This window comes from Adiantum capillus-veneris, chromosome 5 (genome assembly GCF_014529385.1).
Source record: "Adiantum capillus-veneris isolate H3 chromosome 5, ASM1452938v2, whole genome shotgun sequence".
NCBI lineage: Eukaryota > Viridiplantae > Streptophyta > Polypodiopsida > Polypodiales > Pteridaceae > Adiantum > Adiantum capillus-veneris.
Window position 1 is genome coordinate 131,677,670 of NC_140935.1, and position 13,866 is coordinate 131,691,535.

The window sequence follows — 13,866 nt, forward strand, 5'->3', positions numbered from 1 at the left end:
TGTCTTGAACGCACGTGATATGGTAGTTTTACACATAGTGAACCCCCCGAGTGCTTACCCACTGGTTCATACAACTTTTATGACATAATTTCGAGACAATTTTAGTGGTTGCCAGTCCTTTGATGTTGTTTCAAGCCGTAGATCTAAAATTCTCCAGCTTCGCATAGAAAACTCATAGATGATTCTTTCGGAGTGAGCAATGATTTGAGATCCACCTCTGATTCTACTTACCCTACTCCTAGATTCTATTGCAATTGGGTTGTGGAAGGTATCCACAAACACTTGTTTTCTTGTTTTTTTATGGTTTCTTAAGACTTGTCTTGTCCATCAATCATTCTTAAAATCCTAACCTAATCCTACAATCCTACAAGGTACTTAGTAAGTAGAATCTACTCCCAAGCTACCTTTACACAGCAAAAGACGGCACTCTTAAGCTATGCGGTTTTAAAAAGAAAGTTTAATTGTAAGTGGTCCTAGAGGAAGTTAAAGGACAACTACACTAGACGCTCTTGTTTTCCTTATTTTAGGTCTATTTGTCCCAGCAACAATGGATGTGTTTCCTAACCTCACTCTTATCTTATTGCAAACAGAGCAAGAACCACGAACATAATTGTCTATCCATGGGATGAAGCTCACTCAACTAGTGCATGGAGGCTACAAGAGGGTGTCAATCTCTTGGAAAACAATAGACAACTCGCATCTAACACAAGCTACACTCAAATGACCAAAGTCATCAAAAGCTAATTGCTAATCGGCAAGCAAACCATGATCGTTACAACATCAAGATTCAATGTTATGAAACTTCTAGGACAAGTATATAAGACCTAAAGCACACATGATTAAGGTCTCAAATCTCAATTTCAATGAAGTACAAAAAAATGAGATTATTAATAGTAGTAAGATTTTGACCTAGTCGTTTCTAACCCCAAATGCATCTAATTGCTTAGCAATAATGCGCCAATACCCCGCCTATACTAATTTTGTGATTTCCTAGAGTAAATTCCTACTTAGACGATGCCAAAAGCTACAATTTATATGTTTACATCAATGCATAGAGCTCTTACATGTGGTTGCAAAGCAACAAACGACATTGCAATGTGACAATCGATAAGGGAGATAGAAGCATGAGAAGGAGAGAAGTGAGCATCGTAAGCTCACGCTGTGTATTTATTATCAGACAACTTGATAATAACTTTACAAAATTGGCCTTTATACCTTAGCCAAGGTTTCTTTGGTCAAAAACTAATCATCTGGGAGCTCTAACTAAGGATAAATTGATACAATCTGGAATCTTATAGCTCCGACTCATAAATTACAAGTGTTTTTACAATAAAGTTCCCAAAAAACGTTACATGGGTTAGCTTGTTGCTAATAGGTTTGTGGTCATGGTGCACCCAAAATGCAGTGTGGATTTAGGGGATTGAAGGCAAGAATTGGGTCAACCAGTGGGGCTTTAGGGTCTGGCCACATGATTCATGAGATAGAAATGGCAAGTCCATTAGCCCACATGTGTGTACTTGAGCCTAGATAGCATGGTATAAAGGCCACAACGTGCGGCCCTTAAGGTCAATAAGTTGAAGGACGAGAGCTTCCCAAGCATCCTAGCGATGGTGGTCTATCTCTAATGCTGCATTGGCGGGACTGGCAGCCGTAGGCGTCACTGTGGCTATTGGAATTGAAGAGTGCACTGCAAAATGGTGTCTAGTTGGCCTCATTGCAAAGATTACATGAGGTCATGTGGACCTTGTTCCCACTTCCTACATGGATCTACATTTTATAGAGAAGAAGAGGGGATCCCGGCTCTTGTCATGGCATCGTGACAAGAGGGGGCCCCCTCCCACGTGACTTGGAACCCAAGCATCCCAAAATAGCCTAAAAGGAGTGGCTTCACATATAAGATTGGCTGAAAATAGAAAGGGTCGACTAAAGATAGTGGTGGCTCACACGCCCTATAGGGGAGCTTTTTTTAGAGTATTTGGGGAGGAGTTCTCGGAAGCTTGGTAGGGGAGAGAGCTCAATTTGGAGAGAGAGAGAGAGAGAGAGAGAGAGAGAGAGAGAGAGAGAGAGAGAGAGAGAGGCTCAATGAGGAGCTCTCAGGAAGGGCTTTTTGGAAATCAAGAGAGCTCTTAGTGAGGAGATCTCCGCAAGGAAGAAGGTTGCCGAAGTCGTTTTTTTAAACTTGTTGTGCTCGTGCCAACGGAGTTGATGGTAGCAGATTTTCCTGGTGTTGTACATGGTGATTTTGCTGAAAATTGAAACAAACCATAGCCAATTTCTATGTTGTTTCTTCCCCCTTTCCCCGCTTGTTGTCTTTTCACTGTTGAAAGTGCTTGGTGCTGGTTTGTGAGATGTGTGTGCCTCCTTGGGCCTCTATGTGTGTGACAGAAAGAGAGAGTGGTGTGTTTTGTGTGAAGGATGCAAACAGGAAAGATTAATGTGGTGTGTTATCAATCGATTGTGTGAAGCTTGCATGTGTTGTTATGTGTGCATATGGTGATCTATATGCGGAGGTGTTGAAATTTGAAGGTGAACTCTTGTGGATTGGGGTGCAATGAGTATCTTGGGCTATAGAGAGGCAATTATTTGTGTGTTGGGTGTGTTCCCCTTTCCAACTTTCTAAACACAAGGCCCTCCTATGATATTGGGAGGATCAAGACGCCGACTTTAGTTTATCTTTTGTCTATAGGAAGCTTTAATTGACCCACTTTCTATAATTCCTTGTTAGGGTGACATGTGTTAGGTGGTCTTTTCTTGTCTATAGACTGGGTTCCTGCTTACAACTATTGTAGTCTTTTGACTTTGCTGGTTTTAGGTTGCAAGTTAATCCAAATCTACTTACACATGTGTAATTAGTTTGTTTCTTTTGATTTTAGGAACATATTATCTTTAAATGGACTATTTTATCCATGGACCTGAGAAATTGGCAAAGTTTATGAATAAAATCTGCGAAAGACTACATATGACATTCACACTATTTTTACTGGATGATAAAGCCTTAAAGATCCTATCAAAATATGGTCATCTGTGAAGACTCAATGGGCCTACTACCTCATCAACTTGATGAGGTAGTAGGCCCACACTCAATGGGCCTACTACCTTAACATTGAGTATGGCGCCTGGGTAATGGTGGCCATGCGATCGCGAGCACGCCACACGTGCGCATGCACACACACACTTGGTCACTGTACTTGGATCTGATTGATTCATCCCTAAGACACACACACACACTATTTTGTTTTACCTCTGGTAAACTTGGAGTCACTTGCTAACAAAACTTTTTACTAGGCCTAACCTAGTGTCTTGCCTGGATATAATTGCACATAGTTTTTAAGTAGATGGATGGATTGGCTCTCCTTTGATTTTGTATCATAAAAACTAATATCTAATACTCCCAAATGATTTTCTCATGTTAAATTGATCATTTAATATGGATAAGTACCAAGGGAGTAAAAGCTAGAATATTGGTAAGGTTGCCAGGGATCCAAAGGAGGAAAAATAGGGATCCAAAGGGGGACAGTTTGCAAAAGACCAATGTGCTTCAATGGGGCTTAAAAGACCTAAGGTTCAGCTCCATTAAGACACTTGTCAAAAGGCTATCAATTATGCTTCTAATTTGTGATTGGCTAAGATTTACAAGAGCCAATGGGATGCCAGCATGAGCAAATAGCAAGAGGGGTCAACCAAGATGAGAGAGAAGGCTGAATTTTACTCTTAACTCATTGCTACACACACACAAAACTCTTGTGTGCAAGAAGAGCTCACTCTCCTTCTCCAAGCATTGAGAAGTCGAGGCCTACACCAACAACTCTTGGCTATGGAATGAAAATTTAACCAAGAGTCAAGATTCAATGGCATGCTCATCTCCTCTACCATGCTAATTGCTAAGCTTAGCTATGGTATTAAAGTGATTATGTGAGGAGAATAATTATTTCTTGTAAGATACCTCTTATTCCTCTCAATCTATCCTCATTCCCTGCTAGCTCTCACCATTTTTGAAGGAGTGTGAGGTCTTGGGACTGAGGCTAGGGACATTAGGTGTGCTTTTCAATCATAATATGGTGCATGAAGCTTCCATCTTGATTGCACCAAGGATTTTTGTCAAGGAACACAAGAATTGTATTGTACAAAAGTCTCCTTTGATGGGAGAAGCTATAATACAAAGCCTTTATGGAGGGGGCACCGGCTCCATGTAAATCCGATCCTCAACTTTTGTTAATTGTTCTATTTCTCTCTCTTTTTAAGCATTGTCAATGCCAAATTAGCTAGGTGTAAATTGCTAGGTTTCTTTCTCAAATTAAGTACTCTCTCTATGCTCATTAGAAACTTGTTCTTAATGAAATGCTCACTATGTTATCAATTTCTGCTATACACGTTACTAGCGGATTAAATGTTACTTTGGTTTCAGAGCTATTGGTTTCTCTTTTCTTGCTCAAGAAGAGAGGTCCTCAAGATTGCTAAAAATGGTTGGTGTTATTAATTGCAAAAGAGTAAGTAGAATAGGAATTTTTCATCCTTGAAGCACGCCTGCTTTATGCAGTTAACAGGGATACCATCGAGTGCTATGGTCTTAATAATGAAGTCCTATGGGGCTTGCCTATGGCTATTAGAATCTTGACAGCAAACGATGCTATCTTGGCTCTGTTGAAACCTCTCTTCTATTCCTTGCAGGTAATAACATTCGAGCCACGAGTTATTGCCAAGGCGATAGCTCTCAAACTTGCCCCCCTCCTGAGTTGGATCATCTCTCCCCATCAAGATGGATTCATTAAAGAATTGATGCTCAGTCGGATTTATGTTGAATCGGATTATGGTCATTCCAAATTCTATTTGGTCGGATATTGTAAGTCGGATTTTGGTTAGGTTGGATGTTCATAACAAGAAGGTTTCAGTTAGAGCGGTTATAACTTGCTACAGAGAGAAGTAGTCGTGTGTATGAGAAAAAGAAATAAACATCAATGACGTTTTCTGATGTCTGAACTCGCTATGGTTCTGTTTCTACTCAGTCTGAAGTTGTTTATTCTATCTTATGCAGTGTTCTAATTATGAATTGAGTGTTCATTTCTCTGTGTACAAGTATGTGTGTGAGTAGAATTCTTGTGTTGATGAACCCCAACACATTTGGCAATCCTATTATGTCTGATTATCTTCTCAGATAGAATTCAGGGTTGGTTTGTGGTCTTTTTGAATGATGGTGTATGTCAGAGGGACACAGAAGGGCATCTCGAGTGTATTAAATGATGGCTCGGGACAAAGCAAGAAATACTGATCCTTTTCAATATGGCTTGATCATAGAGGAACAAGGAGAAACAGATGACTCTAAATTACACTCAAAAATTCAGGTAGGAGAGGCTTCAGGAGCACCACAAGGCAGGCAGATGAGGCAATTTGTTGGAGCTTGAATCTTGACAACAAGATGTACAAGAAGTCAAAGAAGACTCCACATTGACCCATTACAGGTGTCTACCAAGCAAAGACCTAGGAGAGTACCTCAGCCCCCCCCCCCCCCCCCCCCCCATGGCTTAACCACCTCTTAACCCCAAGGTTAAGGCAGAAAAGTTCAGAGGGAAGTCTCGTGAGGATGCAGATTGTCATGTGGCTCAGTTTGAGACCAAGTGGCAAGAAAGTGGACATCAAGATGATGATAAAAGGCTGATGATATAAAATTCAAGCAATTTGCAGCAGCACTCGAAGGCAAGGCCATGAGTTGGTTTAGCCAATATGTAATTGCACATTTTGCAACCTATGATGCACTCTGAGTGGCATTTTTGCAAAGATTCAGAAAGGAGAACACTCCAACTGATATTTTAAAGAAAATCAGAGACAATGATAGCCGTTTTTCGGCTCTCCGTAATTGCCATAGTGAGTTAACCCACCCTACCAAAATCATCCAAACACTGTGGCTATCCCTACCATTTCATTGTATATAGGTATGTGTGAGTTAGGGACTTTTCCCATATCTTCTTAAAACCCTCAATTAGCTAGTCACTGGGCTAGTTGAGCCAAAAAAAAAAAATAATAATAATAAAAAATAATAAGTATATTATGGTCCATTTGTGTGTAAATATTTCATTGTATATAGTGCCTAAATAAAAAGATTTTTCATAATTATTTTGGAATTTATTTAAATATTTCTACCTATGGTGTGTTATTTATGCTATGTACATTGACTCACCATTACCATATCTTTTCTTACCATTTTGCATACTCTTTATTCCATATAAAAATAATTTCATGCAAGCTTCTCTTATTTTTGGTGTAACTCCATCCCAACAAAAATCCAAAAAAAATTAGTTCTATTTATGTGTATATTTTTTCACTATTGTGATTTTTTCCTTCCTACATCTATTCTCTATTACTCTCATAAATTAGACCACAAAAAATATTCATCTTTTTATGGTAGACTTATAATGAGAGATATTTATTTTGATCCCTTTATATTTTTTCCACCTATATTATTTATATTTGACATGTACATAGTTTTTTAAGACCCCTCACTATTTGATTTTCTTAGTTGTACTATTCACTTATATCATGATCTCAACAATATCTTCAATTATAGACCTACCAAATAAGGTCAAGGGTATGTGGCATGCATGCATGCATGCACTATGGGGGGCTCACTCTTGGAGGTATTCAAAAGAATCATCCAAAGAAGGACCTCACAAGGCCTGTGTGCAGTGGAAAAAAACAGTCGGTTTTGCTGAATTTTTAAAGATCACATGCTCTCGGAATTTGAAAAGGTGATACAAACAAAAGTTGTAGCTCATGGGTTGAACTTTTATCTCAATTTGTTTCATATTTCTGTGAGCTAGGAGCTATGAGCTATGATTTTATTGGTGGACCCTAGTTTTTGCCCATGCTATGCAGCCACACTCCCTCTTCCACTTTATCATTTTCCACTTTCACACACACTTCTCCACTCATCATCCGCACTTCTCCACTCATCATCCGCACCTCTCTCACCACTCCTCTCTGCACCCTACTCACCTTCTTCTCAACCTTGAAGAATGAGAGAAACCATGGTGAACTCATGTCTCCTACATACACTTCCATTCCAAAATTGACCACCTAGTCTCATTTTTCCTCATCCATATTACCCATATCTATCAAAAAACCACAAAATTCAGCCTCTTCTCTTGAAAGACAGCATCATGGTGATTGATTACTCATGTTAACTTACCTTGGCTCCCAAGGGAGGTCAAGAGTGGAGAAAAAACGTACCATCAAAGCTAGTGGACCGTCAACAAGCGTCAAGATTGACCCTACTCAAAAAACTTGGAGCATCAACATTGTAAGAAATCCATATTTTCTTACCTATTAAGAGTGTTTTCTTCCTTATTTGTATCCTACTTGGATACTCCCATTGTAAATATCCAATTCCATTTGTAAATCAATAAAAATACTAACTCTACTAATTTACTAACACTAACCTACTATGAAAAGTCATATCACCTCCACTTCTCTCCTCTCTCTCTCTCTTCTTCATCTATCCACACCAAATTCTTGATAATTCCAAGCAAAAGAAATTAGATAAGTGCTGAAAATATAACCCAACCATGGTAAGAGGAGTAACCCTAGCCCTCAAAATTGCTATAAAAGGAGGGTGTAGCTAGCACAAAAAGGGGGGATCCATAAGCAAGAGCACTATGCTATAGCTTGAGAAGCCAAGCTCAACCTCTCTAGAAGGAGCTCTTGAGTGGAAGCTCATTGTCTTATGCATATGCATGTGTTGTATTAGGGGTGATTAGCAAAGGAACTCTATGCCATTGTAAGAGAGAGTGATCATTTAATTAAGAGTAGGAAATCTATCATTTCTCCTACTAGTGTAAGCCCAACATTTGGTGAATCAAGGAGGGTGGATTTGGACTAATCTTGGATGCTTTGTCTCTCTTCCAACGTGAAGTAATGGACAACAATGATGTGTAAGTGTCTTGGTGTTTTTTTTAAGTTCTTGATAGCTTGTCTCTGGGTGTTGTCATCAATTCAGCCATCAATTCCACATATTGTAAGAGGGCAACAGGGTGGAGAGGACTCCCCTGGCCTTAAGACAGTGATTGGGGTGGCTTTTCTTGTGATGTATTGTGGTGTTATTTACTCAAGCTATGTTGAACAAATACTAATCTCACTTTGATTGGTCATGACTGATTCGTAAGAAGGTATTAATGCAACAAGCACCCCCTCCCCTTTCTCTCTCTTTCTTACATATATAATTGTGTTTGCTTGATCACGGCCGATACATTTCAAAGCATCCCAAGCACTATCTCTCTCTCTCTCTCTCTCTCTCTCTCTCTCTCTCTCTCTCTCTCTCTCTCTCTCTCTCTCTCTCTCTCTCTCTACGCGTCCTAGTTCGCATCCAAAACTAGGTGGTGCCCCAAATTTGTGTAGGGTGAGGTTGCGGGTTTGTGTGTGTGTTTGTTGTTTTTTCCAACCGCAACCCAATTGAGCACCACAGGAGCCTAGAAGGGTGCTTAGAGGCCACTCTTCTTGTTGCCCGCCCCGGACTGCCTCAAATTGGTGCCCCCACAAAGGAATGACTTTGTGCTTATTGTTTTTTGTATTGCATGCATGCTTGAATTTTAGCATAATCAAGTAGATTATATGAATCATGAAAACTTGTAGGACCGAGTTTAATTTCAAGGCAATAAAAATTGATCTAGAATATGGTTTGGATTAGCATAACATAAGAAAGGAAAAAACATTTTCACATAAGAATCTAGAATTCATGTTGAAAGACCTTTCAAAACTTTGTGTAGTTAGTTGATGTCATGAGAGAAAATGATTGTTTGGAACTAATCTTTGTGTAGTTCTAGCATTGAGATACTATGACACGCTATACCTTTGATGATATCCCAATCTTCTTCGGAAATCTAGAAGAAGATGTTGATGATTTTCTTGCTGATTTTAGAATGGTTTGTCGTATCCTTGGTAAAAGGGTTGAAAAAGGGGATTTTCTATTGCTATGCCTTAGAGGCAACGCTAAACAATGGTTTTGGAGTATGTCTTCTCATATTGAAGATGGATATACCCAAATTTCCAAAGCTTTGAAGACCAGATTCTCTAAATTTCCAACAACAAAGAAAGCATGGGCTTCATTAGGGAGACTTCAACAACATGGTGAAGACTACTATGCTTATGAGGATATTTTTTCTCGTCAATGGGGAGGATGTGGGTTTAGTTCTACATTTCCAGATTATGTAAAAATGGAGCAATTTATTTCGGGTTTGTCTCCTTTCCTAAAGACTAAGGTTACTTGTAGTGGACCCTCTACCTTTGAAGAAGCAGTCACTATTGCCCGAAGAAAGTTTCACAAGTACTTCTACCTCAAAAATGGTTTCCATCATCCTGGAAGAACCAACCATCATGAAAGTGTTTCTATCAAGGAGTCATCTCCTTTGCCATACTTGTCTCCTTCTACTCCGACAAATGTTGAAGAAGTTACTTACATGCCAACTGATTATTCAAGTGCTAAAGTGTGTGGCCAAGATTCAAATATGGAATCTCTTTCTTCTACCTTTATCACAAGCATGCAAAAATCGACACAAGATATCTCAAATGGCATTGATGATTCAATAATGGATACATCCAACCTTTTGGCGGAGGATCAATTTCTAGTCCGAGCAGACAAAGCTTTTGTGCAACATGACTCTATGGAGAGTGAAGACCTTGAAGGTAACCTTGATCATATGGAATGTTCTAAGAGTGTATCTTGTCTAAAAGAAGAGAGTGAAGAAGATGATGAGATCATAGGTGGGGAGATCATAGACCACATTGATCATAAAGAGATGATTGTGTACATGGCATGCCAACTCCAAAACAAAGTGGAAGAGTGTTAGTTGAATCCATGTGAGGATAATCTTCAAGAAGTGTTTGAGGATGTTGAAAAGAATTTGTATGACCCATGTATGTTAAGCATGTAGGAACCTATCATGCAAGAAGCCAAAGTTTTCACAAAATCAAACAGTAATCCGTCAACCTTTGAGGTGGTACAATGTGAGGAGTTACAACCTTGTCAAAGGGGGGGCTTAGAAGGGGATGAAGAACATGGGAGAGTAGTAAAAAATAAAATCATAAAAGGAAACTGTCAAAAGGGTATCATTCTCTCCAATGGTGTTCTAGTGGGTGGCTCTTCATTCATGGGACAATCTCTTAGCAAGAAAATCCAAACTTTTGAAGCCCCAATCATCTTCACATTGGGTTTCACCTCTTCAAAGTCAACTTCTCCTCTCTTCACATATACCTTTCATCGGGGGCACCATACCTTCTTAAGTGGAAGAGGACATGAATACTTAGTGATGAATGGATGTTTCCAAACCTTCTTCATTTGGTTCTTTGGTGTATGGAGGTCGCACATTGTGATGCTTCTGGTCTTAATCATAGATGAAAAACTTGTTGATTGCTACATGTGGATATTGATCAATCAGTACCAAAATCTATTCTCTTCCAATGTGTTGGAAGCAATAGAAACCTTCGTCTATTATCTACTTATGTGGTAAACTATTTGCAATATCTTCCAAATAGCAGTTGGAAGCATGGATCAAGCTTTCCTAAATCATGAAGTTCATAGAATTTTTGACTTGATGAGCCTACCCAGGTTGAATGAATTTTATGAGCTACAGTTCAGGAATTTGCTTATACAAGCTCTTGAAGATTGTAGCAGATACATCATCTTTACACAGAAGGAAGAACAACCAATCTTTTATATCACATTCATAGTGATACATGCAATGATGGACAACAATAAAATCTACAAGTTTCTTCAACCGAAATCAGTAAGTGATTCCATACCATACATCTCTCTTTGGGAAAGATATTTCAAGATCTTTGATCCTGGGGGGTGCTTATGGAAACTTCTCAATGGAGGAGGTTTACTCAGTCACTTCATTACATCCTGCTATTGGCTCTAAGAACCTTTCATATCACACAAGGTTTTTTAATCATACAACAAAGGTTCTTCCAAGATGAGAGCAGACAAAGACAGACGTTACACAATCTACATGTATGATCGGATAAATGGTACATGAATGTACCATTATCTAGGGGGGGGGGGGGGGGGGGGGGGGGGCTAATGATAGCCGTTTTTTGGCTCTCCGTAATTGCCATAGTGAGTTAACTCACCCTACCAAAATCATCGAAACACTGTGGCTATCCCTACCATTTCACTCTATATAGGTGTGTGTGAGTTAGGGGACTTTTCCCATATCTTCTTAAAAATCCTCAATTAGCTAGTCACTGGGCTAGTTGAGCCAAAAAAAATAAAAAATTATAAGTATATTATGGCCCATTTGTGTGTAAATATTTCATTGTATATAGTGCCTAAATAAAAAGATTTTTCATAATTATTTTGGTATTAATTTAAATATTTCTACCTATGGTGTGTTATTTATGCTATGTACATTGACTCACCATTACCATATTTTTTCTTACCATTTTTCATACTCTTTATTCCATATAAAAATAATTTCATGCAAGCTTCTCTTATTTTTGGTGTAACTCCATCCCAACAAAAATCCAAAAAAACTAGTTCTATTTATGTGATATTTTTTCACTATTGTGATTTTTTCCTTCCTACATCTATTCTCTATTACTCTCATAAATTAGACCACAAAAAATATTCATCTTTTTATGGTAGACTTATAATGAGAGATATTTATTTTGACCCCTTTATATTTTTTCCACCTATATTATTTATATTTGACATGTACATATTTTTTTAGACCCCTCATTATTTGATTTTCTTAGTTGTACTATTCACTTATATCATGATCTCAACAATATCTTCAATTATAGACCTACCAAATAAGGTCAAGGGTATGTGGCATGCATGCATGCATGCACTATGGGGGGCTCACTCTTGGAGGTATTCAAAAGAATCATCCAAAGAAGGACCTCACAAGGCCTGTGTGCAGTGGAAAAAAACAGTCAGTTTTGCTGAATTTTTAAAGATCACATGCTCTCGGAATTTGAAAAGGTGATACAAACAAAAGTTGTAGCTCATGGGTTGAACTTTTATCTCAATTTGTTTCATATTTTTGTGAGCTAGAAGCTGTGAGCTATGATTTTATTTGTGGACCCCAGTTTGCCCATGCTATGCAGCCACACTCTCTCTTCCACTTTATCATTTTCCTCTTTCACACACACTTCTCCACTCATCATCCGCACCTCTCTGCACCCTACTCACCTTCTTCTCAACCTTGAAGAATATGAGAAACCATGGTGAACTCATGTCTCCTACACACACTTCCATTCCAAAATTGACCACCTAGTCTCATTTTTCCTCATCCATATTACCCATATCTATCAAAAAACCACAAAATTCAGCCTCTTCTCTTGAAAGACAGCATCATGGTGATTGATTACCCATGTTAACTTACATTGGCTCCCAAGGGAGGTCAAGAGTGGAGAAAAAACGTACCATCAAAGCTAGTGGACCGTCAACAAGCATCAAAATAGACCCTACTGAAGACACTTGGAGCATCAACATTGTAAGAAATCCATATTTTCTTACCTATTAAGATTTTTTTCTTCCTTATTTGTATCCTACTTGGATACTCCCATTGTAAATATCCAATTCCATTTGTAAATATATAAAAATACTAACTCTACTAATTTACTAACACTAACCTACTATGAAAAGTCCTATCACCTCCACTTCTCTCCTCTCTCTCTCTTCTTCATCTATCCACGCCAACTTCTTGATAATTCCAAGCAAAAGAAATTAGATAAGTGCTAAAAATGTAACCCAACCATGGTTAGAGGAGTAACCCTAGCCCTCAAAATTGCTATAAAAGGAGGGTGTAGCTAGCACAAAAAGGGGGGATCCATAAGCAAGAGCACTATGCTATAGCTTGATACGCCAAGCTCAACCTCTCTAGAAGGAGCTCTTGAGTGGAATCTCGTTGTCTTATGCATATGCATGTGTTGTATTGCGGTGATTAGCAAAGGAACTCTATGCCATTGTAAGAGAGAGTGATCATTTAATTGAGAGTAGGAAATCTATCATTTCTCCTACTAGTGTAAGACCAACATTTGCTGAATCAAGGAGGGTGGATTTGGACTAAGCTTGGATACTTTGTCTCTCTTCCAACGTGAAGTAATGGACAACAATGATGTGTAAGTGTCTTGGTGTTTTTTTTAAGTTCTTGATAGCTTGTCTCTGGGTGTTGTCATCAATTCAGCCATCAATTCCACATACTGTAAGAGGGCAACAGGGTGGAGAGGACTCCCCTGGCCTTAAGACAGTGATTGGGGTGGCTTTTCTTGTGATGTGTTGTGGTGTTATTTACTCAAGATATGTTGAACAAATACTAATCTCACTTTGATTGGTCATGACTAATTTGTAAGAAGGTATTAATGCAACAAGCACCCCCTCCCCTTTCTCTCTCTTTCTTACATATATAATTGTGTTCGCTTGATCACGGCCGATACATTTCAAAGAAACCCGAGAACTATCTCTCTCTCTCTCTCTCTCTCTCTCTCTCTCTCTCTCTCTCTCTCTCTCTCTCTCTCTCTCTCTCTCTCTCTCTCTCTCTACACGTCCTAGTTCGCATCCAAAACTAGGTGGTGCCCCAAATTTGTGTAGGGTTAGGTTGCGGGTTTGTGTTTGTGTTTGTTGTTTTTTCGAACCCCAACCCAATTGGGCAGCACGGGAGCCTAGAAGGGTGCTTAGAGACCACTCTTCTTGTTGCCCGCCCCGGACCGCCTCAACAGGAAAGAAGGGTATATGGTGGTGGAAGATTATGCTCAAAAATTCATAATTTTGGTGGAGAGATTGTAGGGTAATGAGAGACCCACAGATGATATGTCAGCAGGTTATTTCTTGAAAGGTTTGAGAAAGAGATTCAAGAATGATGTGGCCAGCATTGACAT